Source organism: Typopeltis vanoorti, chromosome 16 (genome assembly GCF_054136105.1).
Source record: "Typopeltis vanoorti isolate ZY-2024b chromosome 16, IOZ_Tvanoo_1.0, whole genome shotgun sequence".
Lineage (NCBI taxonomy): Eukaryota > Metazoa > Arthropoda > Arachnida > Uropygi > Thelyphonidae > Typopeltis > Typopeltis vanoorti.
The window spans coordinates 70228145-70253870 of NC_143564.1; the positions used below are offsets into that span (position 1 = coordinate 70228145).

The 25726-nt window shown below is 34.9% G+C and overlaps 1 protein-coding gene across 1 annotated transcript in view; it reads right to left on the reverse strand.

The window, feature by feature from the left end:
- The window catches only part of LOC150098111 (cytosolic carboxypeptidase 1-like), a 551906-nt gene that overhangs the window by 435895 nt on the left and 90285 nt on the right, over positions 1–25726 (reverse strand). The gene's annotated exons all lie outside the window — the stretch shown is intronic.

Genomic DNA, 25726 nt, shown 5'->3' on the forward strand with positions numbered 1-25726 from the left:
AGGTTCAGAACTATATAAATACACAGGAACAAGATTCAAAGAATGACTCTTATTATTTTTAAATAAAATTTACTGAACTGGTATCCCCCCAATAGAATGGAAAAAAGCAATTGTGATTCCTATCTTTAAAAAAGGTAATAGAGATGCCCCTAAAAATAGAGGTATCAGTATACTAAATTCCTGTTACAAAATATATAGCAGAAACTTAAATAACAAACTAATGAAATATTCCGAAAACTTTATTCTAGAAGTACAGAATGGATTTAGAAAAGGACGATCATGTATAGACCTGGCCTTTTGCCTAAAATTAACATTAGCGAAAAGAAGAGAATATAATTTAGAAACACATATTGCATTTATTGACTTTGAAAAAGCATTTAACAAAGTTAAAAGAAACATATTATTTAACATATTAAAAGAAAGACAAATACCAAATAATATCCTAAAAGCTATCACAAGTATATATGAAAATAATCAAATACAAATAAGATTAAATCACAAGCTATCATATACGAGAGAGATAAACCAAGGGGTCCAACAGGGATGTCCCTCTCAGCAACTCTTTTTAATATCTACTTAAATGAAATAATAATAAAATGGAATAAAAACTTACATCAAGGAATTAAACTTTCTCCTACAGTTAACTTAAACACTCTCCTCTTTGCTGACGATCAAATAATAATTACAAATTCTGAAGATAACTTACAGAAAGCTATTTTAGATCTCAATGAGATATCCAAAGATTATGGTATGATAATATCAACGGAAAAATCAAAAACTATGGCCTTTAAAGGACAAGATCCAGCAAGAACTAAAATAGTAATAGATAACAAGATTCTTAGAATGGGTGAATTCATTTAACTACCTAGGATGTATGATCACATATGAAAATGAAAAAGATATAAATGTAAAAATTGCAAAATATTTAATAATAACAGGTGTAATTAACTCTATATTTAAGCCAAACCTAGTTCAAAAACAAACCAGGCTAAAAGTATACAATACAATAGCCCTACCAGTTTTAATGTATGGAAGCAAAATCTGGACAATAAAACAAAAAGACAAAGATTAACAACAGCAGAAATGAAGTTTATGAGAAAAACCTCAAAGTATACCCTATTTGATCACAAAAGAAATGAAGATATTATGAAAGAATTAAACCAAGAACCAGTAATAGAAAAAATTAAAAAATATAAACATAAATGGATGGAACATGTTCAAAGAATGAAAACAGAAAGATTACCAAAACAAGCCTTAAAGTACAAGCCATTAGGAAAAAGAAAACCAGGACGTCCTCTTAAATGATTCAACAATGACTTCTAAGGCCGGAACAGGCCATGCTAGGTCTAAATCCTTGATATGCATGATGATGATGGTGATGATAAAATTCTTTGTAAAAGAAGGTTTAACGCCAAAAGAAATTCATTCGAAGTTCATAAAAATTTATGGACAATCTTCTCCTTCATTTTTGACAATTAAGAAATGGGCTGCTGAGCATGGCTGTACCAGTTTAAACATGGCCGTACCAGCCTTGAAGATGATCCACATGAAGGATGTCCAAAAAGTGTAACACCACCAGAAATCATTGATCAAGTGCACTATATGGTGTTAGATGACCGGCGATTCAAAGTGCATGAAATTGCTAAGACTATAGGCATTTCAAAAGAACGTGTAGGATATATTTTGCATAAAGAATTGCAAATGAAAAAGCTTTGAGCAAGTGGGTGCTGCTATTGCTCACAGCAGATCAAAAATGCACTTGCATGAAATCCTCTGAACAATGCTTGGAACAAGAATAAAACTGATTTTGTGCAGCAATTTATTACTATGGATGAGACTTGGATTCACCATTACACACCAGAATCCAAACAGCAGTCAAACCAGTGGACAGAAGCCAGTTGTTCAGCACCAAAGAAGATAAAGTCGGTTCCAACAGAAAAGGTCATGGCATTGGTGTTTTGGGATGCTAAAGGCATTTTGTTTACTAATTATCTTGAAAATGGTAAAACAATAACTGGAGAATATTATTCTGATCTTTTAACCAAACTAGATGAAAAAATTCGTGAGAAAAGACCCAGTTTACAGAAGGGAAAAAAATCATCTTTCATCAGGACAATGCACCTGCCCACAAAGGTGCTTTTGGCAATGGTAAAATTAAGGGATCTTTACTATGAATTGTTGGAACAACCACCCTATTCACCAGATTTGGCTCCCTCTGACTTCTATCTCTTCCCTAAACTAAAACTCTTCCTCACTGGTCAGCATTTTTTTTTTCGAATCAAGAGGTGATTGCAGCTGTAGAGGGGTATTTTACAGATCTTATTGAGAACCACTGCAGGGATGGGATAATGGTGCTGGAGCATTACTGGAATAAGTGTATTAGTCTTAAGGGAGATTATTTTGAAAAATAAAAATAATTTTGAAATTATAAATTCTTTTTTCTTTGTTAGGCCAAGAACTTTTCAGACCACCCTCGTATGGTCATAAACAAGCAAAAGCTAGGTAACTAAGAGAAGACCTTCACATACCCTTTTAAGAAATGCTAACAACCGTATGGAGCTTCTGATCTAATGTTTAATCCACACATTCTCATAATGCAACCTGGGTATACAGCCGAGTACCTAACAAATGAAGACAGGCTGCAAATCAGGATTTCACAGACCAAGTTGTATTCTATACTGGCTTTAATCAAAAGACAATGATACAACAGAAATGCTATGCTATCTGAGGCAATGGATAGTTAAACAAGAACCACACTATTTCATTAGGGAACGAGGGCAAACAGTAATAAATCAGCCACAGAAACAAACTCAAATTCAATGTCAGAATTCAAGATAGGAACCATAAACATAAAAAGTGTAAACAGAAAAGAGTATAACTAGCAGAAGAATCAGAGAAGTACTATGTCAACGTAACTGGTTTTTAATGAAACAAAGAAGACAAAAACAGGTGAGATTCCTCTAATTTACAAGATTTACATTCATCCAATAATGATCAGGGAAAGGAAGCAGTAACAATAGTATTCAACACAAACTTTTTGAGTGGCAAGTAATATCAAGTAGAGTGAAGTGGACACACATCAAAATGAAGAATTAGACATTGAGACATTTATCCCTACATGGTCCCACAAAGTTTCTACTAAAGAGAAAGTGTAGGAATTATTTGAGTCATTAGAGAAGACAGCTGATAAAAATGGAACAGTTATAAGCAGTTGCATAAACAACATACTAGAAATGAATACCAGACATACTGAAATGTATTCATATTTGAAAAACAGCAAAGCTGACAATAATGGGATGCACCTGCTGGATTGTGTTCAGAATTCAGCAGGACTTCGACTACTCATCACTAACACTATGTTCCAACATAAAAATAGCACAAATTCACAAGGAATGAAGACACAAAATATTAAAAAAGTCTCCTTAAATATATAATTGTTGATAGCAATATCTTCATGCTGGTTTAAGCATGTAAAGGGTATATATATATATATATATATATATTAGGATAACCAAGCAATTTTATATGCTTGGTTATTTTAGCTCCTAATCCCAAGTATGCAAACAATTAAGTTTGCGCCTGAAACAAAGTTCAAGTCTAAAGATGGTACAACACCAGGGCAGCTCATTGTAAAGGTGGTTAAAGCTTTGATCACTATTCTTAGTATTTTCCCATAATGTAAAGCACATCTCACTAGAAGATGTATACTGCAATGCATTATGGGTGGGGTCACTACCCAGACCGGTTTCGACCTTTTTTGAGGTCTCCTCAGTGAGTAGCTAGACCCTAAATACCAAGGTTTTAGTAATACAAAGCCTTATCAACTTTACCTATATAAGTTGCAACAAGGTGTATTAAGTTTTAATAAAAATCTCTGGAGGAGAGATATTGATGGGAATAAATTTTTAACTTGGGTATATTGTATATTAGGATAACCTAATATTGTATATTAGGTCTGGGTAGTGACCCCACCCATAATGCATTGCAGTATACATCTTCTAGTGAGATGTGCTTTACATTATGGGAAAATACTAAGAATAGTGATCAAAGCTTTAACCACCTTTACAATGAGCTGCCCTGGTGTTGTACCATCTTTAGACTTGAACTTTGTTTCAGGCGCAAACTTAATTGTTTGCATACTTGGGATTAGGAGCTAAAATAACCAAGCATATAAAATTGCTTGGTTATCCTAATATACAATATACCCAAGTTAAAAATTTATTCCCATCAATATCTCTCCTCCAGAGATTTTTATTAAAACTTAATACACCTTGTTGCAACTTATATAGGTAAAGTTGATAAGGCTTTGTATTACTAAAACCTTGGTATTTAGGGTCTAGCTACTCACTGAGGAGACCTCAAAAAAGGTCGAAACCGGTCTGGGTAGTGACCCCACCCATAATGCATTGCAGTATACATCTTCTAGTGAGATGTGCTTTACATTATGGGAAAATACTAAGAATAGTGATCAAAGCTTTAACCACCTTTACAATGAGCTGCCCTGGTGTTGTACCATCTTTAGACTTGAACTTTGTTTCAGGCGCAAACTTAATTGTTTGCATACTTGGGATTAGGAGCTAAAATAACCAAGCATATAAAATTGCTTGGTTATCCTAATATACAATATACCCAAGTTAAAAATTTATTCCCATATATATATATATATATATATATATATATATAGGGGAATTTGAAATAGCAAGTGATCACCATTTAGTTTTGATCAGAATAAAATTAAAATATCACACTGAAAAGAAAATTATGCAATTAAGCTTTAAAAAGAATCAAAATGAGACAGATTTCAAAGCTGAGCTCTAGACCCAAATAAATATTATTAAAAAAAAAAAAAAATGTGGCTGACTAAAAAGTTAAAGATAAACATTTGATTCAACTAGAGATACATGTAGTATGTGGTAAAGCTGTCTATAAGGATGGAAAAACTCAGAACTACATAGTAGACTCAGGAAGTGAAAGTCATGGAAAAGAAGGGGGGAGGGGAACATATCAAAAGTTACTAGCAAGTAAGCCAACACTCTCTCTGTGAATACTGAGAAAAATGTAACAAGGTGAAGCAACGTTTAAAAAAGTTTAAAAGAGTTATAAAAGTAGCTAAACAAAATTCATTCAGTGTGAAAGATGAGATTCAGCGAATGGAAGAGATAAATGCAAGGTGAATGAGAGTAGGCGTGAGAGAGTGCTATGGGAATAATAGAAGAGGAGAGAATAGAAACAGTAGAAGAGAGGGAATAAGAAGACTGTGAGGGACTGCTGGAACCAGAGGATTGAGAGATGCCAGCCAGGACACAGAGAAAGTGTTAGAGGAGAGAGAGAGAGAGAGAGAGTGAGGGATGCAGGTGAGCAATCAAGGAACAGAGTGGTAAGAGGTGGGATGTACAGACTTGATGATCTGTGGTGTGCAAAATAGGATGCCAGAGGAGTGTTTCCCTGGAGGAACATTAGAAAGTGTGGCTATGGCAATTAGGCAAGGCGAAAGGGTTAAATTGGGCAAAATATCTATAGCTGAATACAAGTCAGTAAGAGCAGGCATATCAATCATGATTCACAAATCCTTTAAAGACAACATCAATAACTATGAGGGACATCCATAAAGTAAGTTCCAATGGGCTGTCAGAGAAACAAAAATATAGTTACAAAAAAAAAAACTTTATTGGAAATTAAAGCAGATATCTTTCACTACTTTTCTACATAATTTATGCCATTGTTCAGGCACATATCATAACCGGACAACAAGATTTGTATACCTTCATCGTAGAAGGTTGCCTCCTGTGACACAAACCACGTATTGACTGCTTCTTTGACCACCTCGTTGTCTTGAAACCGCCAGTCACCAAGGAAAGATTTCAGATGTTTGAACAAGTGAAAGTCGTTTGGCATGAGGTAAAGACTATATGAGGGGGATGATGGAATTGTTCTCAGCCGAAGGTGGCGAGAAGTTGTTCTCCAGATATTCTCCAGTGCGTTCTCCATAAACCATAATAATTTGCCGATGAATTTCAGCTGCTTTAACATTCCTCGCATTCAAGAAACGGATAACTGACCAAATTTCACATGCAGCAGGCGATTCGATTTTACATGCAGCAGGCAATTCAATTTCCTTAGACATTATAAACACACACGAAGAAGTGTTCAAACTGTGAGAATGTCTGCACCAACAACTTGCTAAGGAATCAACAAATTCAGCATGCATGCCACAAGCACTGCAGTGAAAATATTTAAAAACAGAACGTACTTTCTGGACATCCCTCATATAAAAACTGGAATGAAAGAATATTACAGCTCAGATTGAAACTTAATAGAGGATATCTCACAGTTCTTGGATTATATGCTTCAGGAGAGAAAAGGAGAAGGAGAAAGTGTGGACTTCTATAACAAACTCCAAAATATAATAGAGAGAAAATAAACAAAAATGATATGTTATTACTGCTGGGTGATTTAAATGCTCACGTAGGCAATATGAAAACTCAAAATCATGTCTGAACTTTTGGAGAATTAGCAAAAAATAGAAATGGCCAAAAATTAATTGATTTCTCTATCCACAATAATCTAAAAATAATGATTCTTGTTGAGAGGCTTATACGCTGGTTAAACATGATAACTAATATTTAAGGAATTGACAGCGTATACTAGAAATATAGATTAAATAAACTTTAATTTATACTTTCCGATATTTCGGCGAACGTCATGTTGCCATCTTCTTGGGAACTTACTACTAAGACACGTGCACACAAGTACTAATAACAGCAAATGAGACTAAAGCTAGGAAGCTAGCGTTTTCCTAAAGTCCTGATGGTGCCCTCTGGCGGGCTATATTGGTAGTTCTTGGTCTTTGGGCTGAAGTTCTTCTGATAAATGTTTCCCAAATTTGGGGCAGTCTCATGCATCCAAATTTGTTGAGGTTTGGCATGTTCCTAAGGGCCGAGGCTGATTCCATGAATAGTCTTTCATACTTGAACTTGCTGCGGTGTATTACTGTGGCTTTCTTCCATCTTATTCTGTGGCGAGTATCCAGAGCGGGTCTGCAAGCCCAGAGTGGCTGTACTGGTGAAATCGGATGTAATCCTTGTATTCTGAGATTCTGATATTTGCTGTCCTGCCTGTTTGGCCAAAGTAGGACAGTTTACAGCTGCAAGGGACCTGGTATACACCACCACCAACAATCCCACCACCCCCCTCACAACAATATGGAGTTATTAAAACATTATTCAACAGGGCAAAAATAATCTGTTCTAATGATCAAGCCCTAACCACTGAACTAAATCACATCCGTGAACTTTCTCAGCCAACAGCTACCCCCTCCAAAAAATCCAAAAATCCACAACCCACCATCCCCTCCCCTTCACAATAAAGATTACTCTAAATCCATCACCATTCCCTACATCCGAGGCACCTTGGAAAAAATCAATAAAATCTTAAAAAAAAATGACTTGACCACTTGTTACAGACCACATAGAAAACTGGCATCCCTTATCCGCTCCACCAAAGACCAACCACATCCCCTAGACCTACCTGGTGTATACCAGGTCCCTTGCAGCTGTAAACTGTCCTACTTTGGCCAAACAGGCAGGACAGCAAATATCAGAATCTCAGAACACAAGGATTACATCCGATTTCACCAGTACAGCCACTCTGGGCTTGCAGACCACGCTCTGGATACTCGCCACAGAATAAGATGGCAGAAAGCCACAGTAATACACCGCAGCAAGTTCAAGTATGAAAGACTATTCATGGAATCAGCCTCGGCCCTTAGGAACATGCCAAACCTCAACAAATTTGGATGCATGAGACTGCCCCAAATTTGGGAAACGTTTATCAGAAGAACTTCAGCCCAAAGGCCAAGAACTACCAATATAGCCCGCCAGGGGGCACCATCAGGACTTTGGGAAAACGCTAGCTTCCTAGCTTTAGTCTCATTTGCTGTTATTAGTACTTGTGTGCACGTGTCTTAGTAGTAAGTTCCCAAGAAGATGGCAACGTGACGTTCGCCGAAATATCGGAAAGTATAAATTAAAGTTTATTTAATCTATATTTCTAGTATACGCTGTCAATTCCTTAAATATTAGTTATCACAACTAAAAATAATAAATACAATGTTTAAACACAAAGATGTTCATAAATTCACATGGTCAGCAAGAGAATTGAAATCTATTATAGACTATACAACAGCATATAATAGATAGATTCATTCTTGATGTTAAAGTTTGCCAAGGTTTTGAAATTGAATCAGATCATTATTTGATCATTACAAGAACTCAGGTCCAAAGTCAGCTCATTATCTGACTCCAATAAAAGAAAACTATATCACCAAAAAATAAATGAAAAATTACAGGAACTACCCTCAGATGAATGTATTAATGAAGAGTGGAATCATCTCTGCAATATTTTAGGATATTCAGCCTGAGAAATCTTGGGAATGAAAAACAATGGAAAATAAAAAATAAAAAAAAGTCTTTGTAACTGGGACTCAGAAAACAGGAAAATTATAGAAGAAAAAAGGAAGACCTATAAAAATGGTTATGAACAAACAAAATAGAACATGAAATTGAATACAAACACAAAAGAGCAACAGCAAAAAGAAAAACACATAAGAGTTCAATGGAACAATTCTGTTACCAATTTAGAAAACGATATTGATAAACATTCACAAACATAAGTTTATAAGGCATATGAACTTTAGAGAATCGATCAAGACCATACCTTTGAGGAATTAAATACTATAAAAAATGATGGGCAATTGATGACAACCCACTTTCAGAACCATTATCTGCAAATAATTCAACATACTTCTTCATCCTTAAAGATTTAGACTCGAACTTACCAGGGTGGTCTGAAAAGTTCTCGGCCTAACAATGAAAAAACAAATTAATAATTTCAAAATTATTTTTATTTTTCAACATAATGTCTCTTAAAACTAATACATTTATTCCAGCGATGCTCCAGCGCCATTATCTCATCCCTGTAGTGGTTCTCAGTAAGATCTGCAAAATACTCCTGTACAGCCTGCAATCACCTCTTGATTTGAAGAAAAAAACGCTGACCAGCGAGGAAGAGTTTTAGTTTCGGGAAGAGATAGAAGTCAGAGGGAGCCAAATCTAGGAAATAGAGTGGATGTTACAACAATTCATAATGTAGATCCCTTAATTTTCCTATTGCTAAAACACCTTTGTGGGCAGGTGCATTGTCCTGATGAAAGATGATTTTTTTCTTCTGCAAACCAGGTCTTTTCTTATGAATTTTTTCATCTAGTCTAGTTAAAAGATCGGAATAATATTCACCAGTGTTTTACCCTTCTCAAGATAATTAATAAACAAAATGCCTTTAGTATCCCCAAACACCAATGATATGACATTTCCTGCTGATGGAATCGACTTTGTCTTCTTTGGCACTGAACAACCAGCTTCTGTCCACTGTTTTGACTGCTGTTTGGATTCTGGTGTGTAATCATGAATCCAAGTTTCATCCATAGTAATAAATCGATGCACAAAATCAGTTTTATTCATGTTAACACGTTCGCTGCCACGCTACTTTGGCATGGTCTGTTCCCCTACGCCGAGCAGTTTTACTTCTTCAAGGTCAGTACGATAATCTCGTTACCGGAGGTAAACGTCCTACGAGTATACTCGTAGTTGGCTTGTACACAGCATATACGGTCTATGAGAATAAACAGTTTCGATGCTAGCCCCACAAGCCAAGCATTTTCACTTCTTCAAGGTCACTACAATAATCTTGTTCCCGGCGGTAAGCGTCATACGAGTATACTCGTAGCTGGCTTGTGAAGCAGGTTTACCCACTACGAGTATACTCGTAGTTGGCAGCGAACGTGTTAAAATGCTCCAAGCACTATTCAGAGATTTTCATGCGAGTGCATTTTTGATCTGCTATGAGCAAGTGCACCACCCATCTTGTGCACAGCTTTTTCATTTGCAATTCTTCATGCAAAATATAGCCTATATGTTCTTTTGAAATGCCTATAGTCTCAGCAATTTCACACACTTTGACTCGCCGGTCATCCAATACCATATTGTGTACTCTTGATCAATGATTTCTGGTGTTGTTACTTTTTTGGATGTCCTTCACATGGATCCTCTTCAAGGCTGGTATGGCCACATTTAAACTCGGCAGCCCATTTCTTAATTGTCAAAAACAAAGGAAAAGATTGCCCATAAACTTTTAAACTTCGAATAAATTTCTTTTGGCGTTAAACCTTCTTTTACAAAGAATTTTATATGATAACTAATAATTAAGGAATTGACAGTGTACACTGGAAATATAAATTAAATAAACTTTAATATATACTTTCCAATATTTTGGCAAACGTCACGTTGCCATCTTCTTGGGAACTTAATACAAGGACACGTGCACACAAGTACTACATAACAGCAAATGAGAGCTGAAGCTAGGAAGCTAATGTTTTCCTAAAGTCCTGATGATGCCCCCTGGCAGGCTATATTGGTAGTTCTTGGCCTTTGGGCTGAAGTTCTTCTGATAAATGTTTCCCAAATTTGGGGCAGTCTCATGCATCCAAATTTGTTAAGGTTTGGCATGTTCCTAAGGGATGAGGCTGATTCCATGAATAGTATTCCACAACAATATGGAGTTATTAAGACACTATTCAACAGGGCAAAAATAATCTGTTCAAATGATCAAGCCCTAACCACTGAACTAAATCACATCCGTGACATTTTCTCAGCCAATGGCTACCCCCCCAAAAGAATCCAAAAAATACTTAACCAAGTCATCCACAACCCACCATCCCCCCCCCCTTCACAAAAAATATTACTCTAAATCCATGACCATTCCCTACATTCGAGGCACCTCGGAAAAAATCAACAAAATCTTAAAAAAACATGACTTGACCGCTTGTTACAGACCACATAGAAAATTGGCATCCCTTATCTGCTCCACTAAAGACCAACCACTTCCCCTAGACCTACCTGGTGTATACCAGGTCCCTTGCAGCTGTAAATTATCCTACTCTGGCCAAACAGGCAGGACAGCAAATATCAGAATCTCAGAACACAAGGATTACATCCGATTTCACCAGTACAGCCACTCTGGGCTTGCAGACCACGCTCTGGATACTCGCCACAGAATAAGATGGAAGAAAGCCACAGTAATACACCGCAGCAAATTCAAATATGAAAGACTATTCATGGAATTAGCCTCAGCCCTTAAGGAACATGCCAAACCTCAACAAATTTGGATGCATGAGACTGCCCCAAATTTGGGAAACATTTATCAGAAGAACTTCAGCCCAAAGGCCAAGAACTACCAATATAGCCCACCAGGGGGAACCATCAGGACTTTAGGAAAATGTCAGCTTCCTAGCTTCGGCTCTCATTTGCTGTTATGTAGTGCTTGTGTGCACATGTCCTTGTATTAAGTTCCCAAGAAGATGGCAACGTGATGTTTGCCGAAATATCGGAAAGTATATACTTAAGTTTATTTAATTTATATTTCCAGTGTACGCTGTCAATTCCTTAATTATTAGTTATCATGTTTAACCAGCGTATAAGCCTCTCAACAAGAATAAAGAATTTTATAACCACATGATACTCAATTTTATCCATTTCAAGGGATACAGACAACACATTTACTTCATACAGACTACTTCAAACACACTACTTGATAGAATGACTTGCAATTTCAAATGGATGCTTATGACAGATGTAGCAACTTAGGGAAAAAAAAATCTTGCTGATAGCGTTGCCATCTATGGTTGAGGCCAAGAACTTTTCAGACCACCTCGTAAACAATGCAAGAACCAAAGAAGCCCAGGAGAAGATGGTATCAATATGGAACTTTTCAAATTCTCTGGAGACAACTTCAGATACAAACTACTAGAATTCGTGAGTAATATCTTAAATGGCCAATTACCACCAGAAAACTGGGAAAATGCTATAACTGTCCCCATCTTCAAAAAAGGAGTTTAATGAATGTCAAAACTATAGAGGCATTAGCCTTTTAAACTTGAAGTGTAAAATATATTCAAGTCTCTTAAAGAATACATTAACCAAATATTATGAAAATATTTTTGGAGGAACAAAATAGTTTCCATAAAGGCAGATCCTGCACTGATACCTTTTTCACTTTCAAGCTCCTGATAGAAAAAAGAAGAGAATTCAATTTGGAGTCTCATATTATTCATCGATTATAAAAAGGCTTTTGATAAAAATCAATCATAATAAACTATTAGAAATTTTAAGAGATGACAACATTCCTAACTAGTGAATTAAAGTAATTTTCAATATTTATATAACAATAATCAAATTACAATAAAGATAGCCACACAAAAATCTGAATCACAGATTTATGAATAACATAAATGCAGGTGTCTGACATGGATGTAGTCTGTCTCCATTCCTCTTTAATATCTATATTAATAGATATTATAAGAGTGGAGGGGAAACAACCAGTTTTCACATCCACATAAATGGTTACACCAACATCAATACAATTTTATTCACTGATGATTGGGTTCTAACTGAAGTTAACAAAGATTCACTACAGTGACCAGCCTTTTCATTAAATGAAATAGTAAAAGCATACCATATGGAAATCTCCACTTCCAAAACCAAAATCATGACATTTAAAGGTCAAGAATCAATTAGAAGCAAAATTTGCATCAATGATGATATACAACAGGTTAATACATTCAAATCTCTAGGCTACCACTTATCTTGTGAAAGAAAGAAAGACATGCAATATAAAATAACCAATTATATAGGAATAACAAAAACTATCAATCAAATATTCAATCCAAATTTAATAAGCAAGAAAAACAAGAATAACAATCCTAACTCAATAACTAGACCTATCCTAACATATGGTTCAGAAGCCTGGACCATAACTCAAGCAGATAGGAAAAAAACCAATAAGATCTGAAATGAGATTCATGTGCAAAATAGCTGGTGTATGTAGTGGGCACTTTAAAGAATAATGATTCCATATTATTATTATTATTATTATTATTATTAAACAAGACCTCATGGAGTCAAAGACTCATCTAGGAGGTCCTTTTATCTCACACACATCTCATCATACAGTGTCTTAAACACATTCAAACTCCTTGCAGACACCACACTCTCAGGCAAGGCATTCCAATCACTCACACCTCTGCACGAAAAAAACCTGCCTCTCACTCCCCTACTCACACCCTCTTTATACAGTTTCCAGGGATGACCTCTGGTTCTCCCCTGATCTCCCACTATTCTCTGTAGAACTTCTCCACCAGTGATCCTATAACAACCCCTTACCAACTTGTAGGTCTCTATCATATCTCCCCTCTTCCTTCTCTCCACTAGACTCTGCAAATTACATCTTTTCAATCTTTCCTCATACTCGACGTTCCAGAGGTCAGAAACTACCTTAGTCAGTCGCCTTTGGACCCTTTCCAACATCTCTTCATCCTTCTGAAAACCAGGTGACCAAATCTGGGCACAATAGTCCATGTGTGGCCTAATCAAAGCCTTATACAATGGAACAAGAATCTCCCTACTTCTACACGTCAGTGTCCTCCGCATCATTCCCAGACGTCTTTGTGTTGTCTTCACAATTTTGGCGATGTGTCCCCTAAATTTTAGATCCTTATCCACTATCACCCCCCAGATCTCTTATTTCCTCTACTTCCAAACAATATATTCTCACCAAGCATAAATTCTGCATCCCATCTTTGTTTTCCAAATTTTAAAACCTTACATTTTGCAACATTGAACTCACATCCCCATTTGCTTGCCCAATCACTCAATTTATTCAAGTCTTCTTGCAAGGCCACAACATCTTCACTACTCTTTATGGTTCGTCCCAACTTTGCATCATCTGCAAACAACTGAATATCTCCATCCAAATCTTTGCCAATATCATTAATATACAAGTTAAATAGTAATGGCCCTAAAACAGACCCCTGAGGCACTCCACTAGTGACTTTCCTTTTCCTGGATATTGCACCCCCATACACATTGATACCTATCAGATAGCCAGTCTCCAATCCAATGCACTAATCTAATATCCAACCCCATCTGCTCTAGTTTGACTGTCAACTTATCATGAGGTACTCTATCAAAAGCTTTTGCAAAATCCAAGTATATTATGTATCCTTCTCCTCTGTCCAAGGAACCGTCACTTTATTATAATAAGTAAGTAGATTACTAAAACATGACCTCCCTTTAGCAAATCCATGCTGTCCATCAAAGATTATACCATTATAATAATATATTGGATATAACAGCCTAGGCTTCAAAAGAAATAGCAATATCTTAAAGGAACTTGAGGTGATATCTGTTTTAGACTACAATGATCTTGATAGAGAGCGATGGAGACAACATACAGAAAGAATGAGTGAAGGAAGACTCCCCAGAGAGAGATACAGAGATATTGACCTTAAGGGAGAAAAAACAGAGGATAGCCTTTGAAAAGACGGGAAGAGACCATAACAGGCCATTAGGCCTATTACTGGAAAGAAAGAAGAACTGAGCAGGGAAGATTATAGTTTTTCAGTACACTGGCTTTTAGAAGAAAAGTGGCCCTATTTTCCGGTCTTCTAAAGTTTTGATGCTCTTATATATAAGTTCTTGAACTGGTAATATTGGGTAAGTGGAGAAGGGAATTCCAAATATAATGAGAGGTTCTCTCGTAGGGAATGACTCCAAGATCCCACTTTTCAAAACTTTTAATTTTGTTTTGTCTGCATTAGTAATTAATCCATTGATCTTGATGAATTTTTTCAAAATACTAAAAAAAGATGTAATATGGAATCATTATCCTTCAAAGTGCCCACTACATTATCAGCATATGCTAATACCTTATTTTCCTTCATAATTGAAGTAACTGTTATTCCTTGCACAGCACGTGTATTGTCAACTTCCTGTAAGAAAGGTTCAAGAACCAGTGCAAAGAGCAATGGACTAAAAGGGCAACCTTGCTTGACTCCTTTTTGAATTTTGACTGGGTCTGACAGGAACCCATTAATGAGGAACGAGGAGGCAAGTAGTTGAATTGACATAGACTCCTTTGATAATGGATAGCAGCTTTTTATACCCACACCAATTTGCTGGAGGATGTGGAACAGAAAGGGATGCCAGACATTATCAAATGCTTGATTAAGGTCTACTGATAGCACTGCCATCGACAGTTTTTTTGTATTAACTAAGCAGTGTAGATAACATAGCAGAAATAGATTAAATCGGCCTGGAACTCCATACACCTGTGTGCTTGTAATTATGTATATCTCATGCCCACTTTGAGCCTGTTATTGATAATGCAGAAAAATATCTTGTAGTCAATATTAGATACAGAAATAGGTCTCCAGCTGCTGATTAAGGTATGATCTCTATTAGGTTTTGGAATGAGGATGGTATGGCTTACTACGCATTCACTTAGTATGTGTCTTGAGGAGAGAAAGGAATTAAACAGTATAACTAGAATGGGAAGAATAAAATCCCAGGCCTCATGGTAAAGTTCCATCCCTAGACTATCAGGTCCTGAGGATTTTCTTGTCTGGCATCCTTTACAGGCCTCTAAAAAAGAATACAAGACTTCAAAAGGAACTTGAATGTTTAATAGAATGCTAATAAATATTTACCATACATTTATTTATCCAAACAAATGTATGGTAAACTTCAGATGCCGTAATAAGTCTGCCAAGCCAATCTTGGATATCAACCGGAAAGCCATTAATGTTCCAAGAGTTATAATTTCCCACAGTACTATTGTCTTCAAACAGATTTTTTTAGTTTTTCTGAAAGGAGTCAAGGACGTCTTCAGTAGTGAATATGTCTTCATGATCAATGTGGATTTGAGTGACAGTCCTTTCTTTGGGAGAGCCAGACCCAGAAGTGATACCAAGGTTGAAGTAATGCAGGTCATATTTGCATTTACAAGTAGCCAAGACGGTTCACATTTTATTACTAAAATACTCTGGATTAGAGATAGATGTTTAAAGTTGTTCCACTTGGTTATACTATAAATTAAAGATGCCAAGAAATTATATTCTTGGTTTAATCCTTTATCCAAGTTTAAGCAAACAAAGTTTGTGCATGAAGTAACTTCATGACTGGGTAATTCATATATAGAGGCTAATGACTTCACACGGGTAGTGACCCTTACCATAATGAATAGCTTTATACATATCAATAAGGATATGTGCTTTGGATTATGGGATGCTAAGTCAAGTGATGTGAAGTCATTAACATCTATATACAAGTTGCCCAGTCATGAAGTTACTTCACATGCAAACTTTGTTTCCTTACACTTGGATAAAGGATTAAACTAAGAATATAATTTCATGGCATCTTTAATTTATGTATTTTTAATTATAAATTGTTTAAATAAAAGTATATGTTTTATTTTATAGTGCACTTTATTATCTTTAAATTTTTGGTGTGTATTGATTCATAAAAATAGTTAATAATTTATTTAAAAAAAATATGCATATATTTTAAATGAGTGGTACAGAAACTGTACCCTCATTTTCTATAAAATAGTGGTCGCAATTTGCTCATGATTATGTGCACATTACTTTTGCAGAAACAATCTACTGTATAAATCAAGGATTAGGTGTAATCCTTGATTTAAATCTGTTAAACATGCAAAAGAAGGGTGTGGGATAGATGTCCTCAAATATTATATGTATTAATGTAGTTAAATAATTTGAATGAGCATCAGTCAAAATGAGAAAATATGTAAAAATTATTCTGTACACATATGGGAAAGTGTGTGTGGGTGGGGGTCATAATACTGTAATGCCAAAAGAGATTACCTCTCATGATACATACATGCTGTGTCAATATCACTCAATCTACACTTCTTCAGCAGTCAAAACACAATAAAAAATAATAATAAAGTAACATTTCATTGATAAAACAGCTGTTTGCAAAATAAAACATTCCATACAAATACAAACAAAGACATGTCAGTTAAAAATAGTCTTGAATTGAATTGGAAAGTAGCAATGAGGAATCTGGCTGGCTTTCAAGTTCAGAGGGTTTCTAAATTATTCCAACTAAGAGTTCTTGTCTAGAATGTTGTAAATCACATACACAAAATGCATTTTTTTTATGTTTTTTTATTTTTATTTTGCAAGCCGGCATGAAACTTCTTTAATTTAGATGGAGCATAACCAATACAGTCTACTACAGCTAACTATTAAAATATAACTCTGAAAATCTGTGATATAATGTTATTTATAGTGAATTTCCTGTAGCATAGCACCTGCATAACAAAATACAGTATAAATCTGTTCTATTTATCTTTTAAAAGTTAACATTCTCAAAAAAATAAATAAATGTATTCTTAGCAGAAGAAAATGATTTTTCCCACACAACTACAACTTATTCACAAATAAGTATCTAGTCATCTAAAGAAATTTAACAATACAAAAAAGAAGTAAATGATTAAAAAATATTGATTAAAAAACCTATTAAAAACTTCAATATTTTCTGAACTATTGAACAAGCATTTTCTAAATTAATTAACTAAATTAATTTGTTTATGCTTGCTTAAATATAAAGAGCCAACAGGCTTCATTTCAGCAATATAAACACTATTTAAATTAAGGGGACTATTTAAATTAAGGGGACTCGTATAGCAGAATATATAAGTTCTTTTCGCTATACCCTTTGGTATTAATTTGGTCTAGCTACTCACTGATGAAGCCTCAAAAAAGGCTGAAACTGGTCTGGGTGGTGACCTCCCACCATAATGTAATAACAGCATACATTTCCTAGGAAGTGTGTTTTTACATTATGGAAAATACCAAAGAATAGGATCAGAACTTTACTCACCTTTGCAATGAGTTTCCCAGTATTGTACTACATACTAGGACTACTTGCATTGGCTCATGCTAGTATTCGCCGATATTTTTATAGTTTACTATATTCGGCATGAAACTCTCTGAGTTTCTTATTAGGTTTTAAAACAATGTGGGATTTAATATCCCCTTAATTTAAATATTGTTTATGCTTGAAAATAAGGGGATAAACATCCTTTGTTGTTTTATAGCCAGTAAGCGAAACTAAAGATCGATAACTACGATCTATAAGTTTCATGCTGAAAAACTATCGGCGAAGGTAAAATGAGAGTTTGAAACCAAGAAACAAACCTTGGACATTTATTATTTATGCTTATTTATATAATAGTGATATATATTATGCTTATAAAAAATAGCTCCAAACATTCAGAGCCAATTATCCTACTACTTTAGGTGGAAGATAACCTACTTGACTAGTCTTAAAAAAAATAAACAATACAGTAAGACCATCATTACTCTGCTTATGAGAGGTCTGAAGTGGATTTAAAATGCATTGTCTCTACTTTTCATGGACAAAACTGTCATAAAATATATTCTGCTGGTTTTTTGAAGAAGTTTTTAAGTAATCAAAAATACAAGAGGTTCTCTGGTCTACAGTACATTAGCATCTTGGATGGACTGAGGAGCAAGGAAATAACATTAGAGGTTATTTCCTTGAAGGTTTTTTCACTTGGTTATAATATGACTTAAAGATGCCAAGAAATTATATTCCTATTCATAATAGGATTATATTCCTGGTTTAATCCTTTCTACAAGTGTATTCCAGAAACCTACACACATTATAAACTACCTGTACTTTAACTCCTACCATCCATATTCCATTTTAAAAAAACCAGTCATTCTTTCACAGTGCATAATCATATATAAATTTTCAACTATATATAGACATCTTAATAATGAATTAAAAAATTAACACAGATTTTCGAAAACCAAGAATATCCAACACAACTGATAAATGATGCAAACCTAACAGCCAAGCTTTGATTAAATATGTTTTTAAAGACAAATTAGTTTTCACTAATAATTGCAAACTCGCTACCCTTCTGAAACCCACCAAAATTTATACTCACAAGGATATATTTGAATACCACAACATGATATACAGTCCATTGTGATATCACTTATACAGGCTCAATAATTAGATCCCTATGATCTTGCCTACAAGAACAATTTCATGACTGTAACATTCCCAATCGAGGAATACCTAAGCAATAGTGATAAAAAGAATAAAAACCATAATAATAAAAAAACCTAATATTGGCAAAACTGAAATTGCAATCCACACGTTCAAACAAAACTACATCACCCAAATTGAAAAAGCCACCATCATAGACTTCCAAAATAATGAAATCATGTTACAAATTTCAGAAAATAAATATAGCCATAAGAAGTGAGAGCAATTCTATAAAATATTCATCATGCCTATGTGACTTTGAAGAACATATGGGCTCTACCATAGTAAAATTACTGCAAAGTTTCCGTACAATAAGAAATGGCTAGCAATCTGATGTAGCCATTTATGTGGTGTCTCTACTACCTGGTTCACTTTTTTATCTCTCATTCTTTCCCTTAGTAGAATGCTCTTTGCACTTCTGAGAACAATACTACATCAAAATGTCTCATACGCTAATTATGCAACATCATTTTTATTCATTCATCCTTTGAGATTTTAAATTATTTCACCAGATTATTTATCCTTTTCTGGTGTTTTAATCATCACCCATGTATTTTTAACCTTCATATTTTAATCCTATACAGTTATCATGTTTAATTATTTTGTTCTTTTTCGACTTATTATTTTGAAGGTTTCTTATGGTCATTCGGTTTCTTATGCTTTCAAACAATTTATCAATAATAGTATCGTCTCAGTTTAGTCCCAAATTTATAAATTTCAAATTTATGAAGACAGAAACATGAAGTACTCTGGGTCCACCCCAAAGGGTATGTGTTTCAAAATGCTTTATTTATGTAATAATTGTTTTAATCATAGGTCAAAGCATGCTATGTTATATTGATTTTGAATGAATCTATTTCTATGGGAGGGGGTTATCATTTAATCATACTGCCCCTCTTCTGGATAGCATCAACCATTTCTAGGGAGAATTTTGGTGATTTTTGGAAAATTTAGTCATCTAAGATAGGGTGCATTTGTGATTTACATAATGTTAATATTTGTACAGGTAAGAAGCATTTTTGAGCAAAAAAAAGATGCAAAGTATTTTGAAGGATGAAGATATGACTGTTCCAAGAAAGGTTAGAGATGTAATTCAGCTACTAAAGACAAACCTGATCTTGTCTAACTGTGTATTATCACAAGAAGGGGACAACAGAATTCATATCATAAATTTATAGAGTTTAAGGTATCGTTGATGGTAGATCTTGAAGCATCAAATGATTGTGCAATACAATATCAAATGAAGAAGGAATGCTGTCATCTACAAAACTATGAACAGGATTTGCAATTAATAATAAAAGGTAATTTCTATGTAGAAAGGCATGGGTGAAAGAACAGAGCTCTGGGATACCCCATCTTTAGTAGCCAGCAAGGTATTCTGAGAAAAGGAAGCTCTCCACCATAACATAGAACGACCAGAGATGAAATTAGTAACAAAATAGTAAAGATTAGAAAACAGACCATAAGACAGCAGCTTGGTCACTGTGTCAGGTGTGATAAATGTACTAGAAATGTCAAGAGTTATTTCAAAAGTTTCTCCAAACTTTTCCATAGTTTGTGCCCATAAAGAGGTGAGGTAGTGATGGACAGAAGATCTGCCATGGATCAAGAATGATGAAATCCATTCTGTTAATCACTAATTAGCTAAACGTTAGCTGATGCGCCACCAGATGATGACAAAAACATCTATTATTTTCAGGAGGGGAAAAAAATGAGAAAAAAAAATCTTGATAATACATGGCTTTAAATTCAAAGCCAAAATTAAGATCAATGCACTGAGAGTATAACCTAATATGCAAAAAGTTATTTCACCAAAATTAAAGAAAATTCTTCTTTACATAAATCTTGCCAGAATTTCATGCCGGCTGGGGCGTCGCCCAGTTAAACAAGACTCCCGCTGTTTTCGCTAGGGAACCAGGGCAAACAGTGAAAAGCCAGCTACTGGAACAAACCCTAAAACACACCCCAACTCAATATCACCAGAGCTCAAGATCGGTAATATCAACATAAGAAGCCTGAATGGCAAAGAAATGGAGCTAGCTGAGGAATTACATAAGTACCAGATCAATATAATACGAGTGGCTGAAACAAAAAAAGGTAAAAACTAGTGAGATCTTTGTGAGCAATAAATACAAAATGTTATACTCAGGCAATGACAATCAAGGAAGAGAAGGAGTAGCCATAGTATTCAACACTAAATACAAAGCTAATCTTGAATGGCAGGCAATTTCAAGTAGAGTAGGCAAATATCAGAGTGGGGAACTGGACGATGAGACTTATATATGCCTATGGTCCCACAGAACGTTCTGCAAATGTAGAAGTGGAGGAATTTTTTGAGGCTTTAGAGAAAGTAACTCGCACAATGAAAAATGAAAAGTTGGTCCTTGTTGGGGATCTAAATAGCAGAGTAGGAAACGATTGTCAGACATACAAAAATATTTTGGGAAAATTTGGAGAAAAGAGCAAAGCTAATAATAATGGCAAATACTTGTTGGATTTCTGATCAGGACATGGACTGGTTATTACTAGCACTATGTTCCAAAATAAAAATGTGCACAAATTCACATGGAGAGAAGACACAAGGAATAAGAAAAGTCTCATCGACTATGTTATTGTTGATAGTGATATAGTGTACAGAGGATTTGATATTGGAAGTGATCACCATTTAGTCTTGTGCAGGATTTCATATTGAAAAGAATAACATGTAAGAAAGTTTTAAAGCGAATAAAAGTTGAGCAGCTCTCAGATGTGAACTGTAGACTGAAATATACAAACATTATTCAAGAAAAAATGAAAGAGTTTGAGAACAGGAATAAACCTTGGAGATTCAGTGGCAAGTTCTGAAGAAAGCATTAATTGAATCAGCCAGAGGGGCATGTGGTGAGGTTGTCTGCAAGGATAGAAAAATCAGCACTACATGGTGGACACAGGAAGTGAAGGAAAAGAAGAAGCATATCAAAAGTTCCTGGCAAATAAGTCAGCTTGTGCTCTTAGAGAATACAGAGAAAAATGTAAGAAAGCTAAATACTGTGTAAAACTCGCTAAACAAAAGTTCTGGGAAGACTTTGGTAAGAACATAGAAAATAAATATCATGAAGGTGGCAAGATATTCTGAAGGTTGTTGAAGAAGCTCAAAAATGGAGGAAAGATTGCTGTAAAAGGAATTAGAGATGATAAAGATATGAAAACTGGAGAAAAAATATCCTTGACATATGGAGCAATTACTTTGAAAAATTGCTAAATGAAAATTGCAGTGATGACAGCACAGTGATAAAAAACACTGATCAGACATTCAATCAGAAATACATATCCATACTTCAAGTATAAAAAAGCCATCAAAAGTCTGAAATGTGGAAAGGCAGTTGGAGTAGATCGTATTCGACCAGAAATGCTCAAGTATGGAGGTATAAAAGTCTTACAGTGGTGCACTGCACAGTTCAGAGGGCCTGGATAGAATGACAAATTCCAGATGATTGGAGTAAGCTCTCATAGTATCCATATATAAAAAAAGGGAAAAAAAACTGAATGTGAGAATTACAGACATATTTCTCTACTGAGTGTTCCTGGTAAGATTTATGAAAGTATACTTGAGAAAAGGTTGAGAAGAATCGTGGAAGGGAAGCTTGGTGAAGAAAGCTGGATTCAGGCTGAATAGAGGCGGTCAGGATCACATTTTTACTTTACGACAAATATGGTTTAATGTTAAATCTGGTGTCAGACAAGGATGTACATTATCCTCACTATTATTCATTATCTATATGGATCACATCATGAAGGAAAGTGGTATTAAATCTGATATCAAAATTGGAGATGTTAATCTCAGCTCTTTGCTTTATGCAGATGATGTTCAACTTCTAAATAAATCCACTACAAGTCTGCAAGATTCCCTGACTAAATTGAATAACTGTTTAATAGATATGGTATAAAGGTCAGCAATGACAAGACAAAGAGAATGAAAATAGGCAGAAGAATTGAAAATATCAACTGCATGGCAAATGGAGAACCTATAGAACAAGTAAAACATTTCAGCTACTTAGGCACAATTTTTAGTGAAGATGGTAAATTAAATAAGGAAATAGACAACAGGACCAATAAAGCTGGTATGGTAGGAAGTCAACTGAATAAATTCATATGGAATACGAAAGAAATTAGTCAAAACATTAAATTAGCTGTATACAAGACAGTGTTCAAACCAGTTTTAACTTATGGATCTGAGAGCTGGGTCAGAAGTAAAACATTTGACCAAAGACTAGAGACCGCAGATATGAGAGTCCTGAGAAAGATTAGAGGCATGAACAGATGGCATCAATGGCAATATCATATTAAAAATGAGGATATTAGGAAAGGACTTGACATTGTTAACATCCAGGAATGTATTAGCAAAGCTAATCTCATGTGGTATTGTCACTTAAACAAAATGGGGGAGGAAAGATTAGCAAAACAGGTGTTCTCTGCCAGGTTGGCAGGAAAAAGACCCAGAGGAAGACCAAAATATAGGTGGATTGATATGGTAAAAAGTGCCTTAGAAGACAGAAATATAAGATCTGACAATGTTGAAGCCTTGACTGGTAATAGATTGATTTGGAGGAAAATTGTAGATAGGAAGTTACTAATGATGTAAATTTTTCATGTAGTACTATCATATCCTGCACACTCATTGAGGGTAAATGTCAAGAATTTGATGATGATGATGACATAAATCTTGCAAGCAAGTTTTGAAAACAGGAGTCTTCTTGGAATTCATAAGACAGTGGTAACAAATAAAGCATAAGTGCACACAGATGCAAATCCAGGATAATGTTTGTTCAGAAACTTTTTTTTTTCTTTTATTTATTTTTCCTGTTGAAATCGTAGTAAACACATCAATGAGAAACAAATAATTTATTTTGCATTAAAAACTGGATGACAGATGTATAAAACAAGACTTTCATAAATAAGATAGTCTAAATATACAATCTAGTAAAAAGGAGTCATTGCATTTTTATGCTGAATTATCTACTGCAGAGTGAATACAGTGTGATCTGACTGCATGTTATTTCATCTCTGAACCAATGAACCCTCCAAAGTCCAATCCCATGTACATGTCGTGGAGGGTGGAAGGCTAAAGTAGAGGATCGCTTTGTAAGGTGAAGCACAGTGGAGACTTTGTGTGCCTTGGGTCGACAAGGTAGCAATGAAGGCATACAGAGAACCTTGAAAAATGGCTCACTTAAATCCAAAGGGAGTCTGGATAAAGATGATAGGACTGCAATGATCTGCTTCATCAATGGTGGAAGAATTCATATATCAACAGCAATGTGAAACAACTGGAAGGAAGAAGAATCCGAAGATCAATGGCTGACAGTCTGAGCCAAGTTAGTTGGCTATCCTATAGTTGACCATGGAGAAATTGAAATATCTTACAAGCTATGCTTTGGAAGTTGGAACCCCTGCAATGTCCCATGCTGTAAATAATTACATGGAGAAAGACAGTGAAACTATGAGTAAAACGAGCACTGCAAATGCACTCCATGATGATGTCAAGTTAAATCCAAAAGGAAGGGTTGGCATCTGATATTCCTCATTTAAAAACAAGAAACAGAGTCTTGAAAATTGGAACTTGGAATGTGAGAACATTATATAAACTACGGAATTTTGACATTCTTATACAGGAAATGAAAAGACTTAAAGTTGATGCGATGGGAATTAGTGAAACAAGATGGCCTAACATAGGAAAACTAGAAAAAGATGGTTACATTTGTATATTCTGGTGGACAGAAGCATGAATATGGAGTGGGTTTCATAATTAAGAAAGGCAACTTGAAATCTGTAATGGGGCTGTGGCCCATAAATAAAAGAATGATACTTATGATGTTAAGAGGCTTCGCAGCTAATTTAATAATTATTCAGGTTTACACCCCTACGACAACTCACAATAATGAAAAAATAAAGATTTTTTTATATTAACTTACAAAAATCTATAGAAAATGTTAAATCAAATGAGATGCTCATAGTGATGGGTGACTTGAATGCAAAGGTTGGAGAAGGGAAAGAAAATCTGGTTGTTGGAAATTTGGATCGAGTTAAAGAAATAAAGAGGGGAGAGATTGATACAATTCTGCATTCAAAACAACCTACGCATAATGAATACTTTCTTTCAACATCCAAAACATAGACTTGGGCAAACCCTGATAACTCTATTAGAAATCAGATAGATTTTATAATGATAAATAATTGATACAAAAATAATATAACCAACATCAAAACATACCCAGGTGCTGATATAGGTTCAGACCATAACTTTTGTGTCTACTTTATAAAGATTAAACTAAAAAACATTTCTAAAAATAATCATACTGAAAGACTTGACAGCTTTGAATATACCTGATGGCACAATGGTGTTTAACTCAGAAATTAGGAAAAAATTAGACCATGTAGGATATAAAACAGAAGACAATATACTTAGCAACACAGAGGAAAGTGAAAAAAGAGGTCAAAATTTAGAAGTGCAATATATGAGACAGCCAACGAGATTATTCTAAAAATTAAATAGAATAAAAAAAAAAAAAAAACCTGGATGATAGAATCAGTATTAGAACTTATGAATGAAAGACGAAAAAAGAAAAATACACAACAGTATTAAATACTCATAAAATGATAAAAAATGAATGCAGGAAGGGGCTAAAGACAAGTGGCTAAATGAAAAAAATGTAATAAAATAGAGGAATTGAACAACAAATGCAATAGTA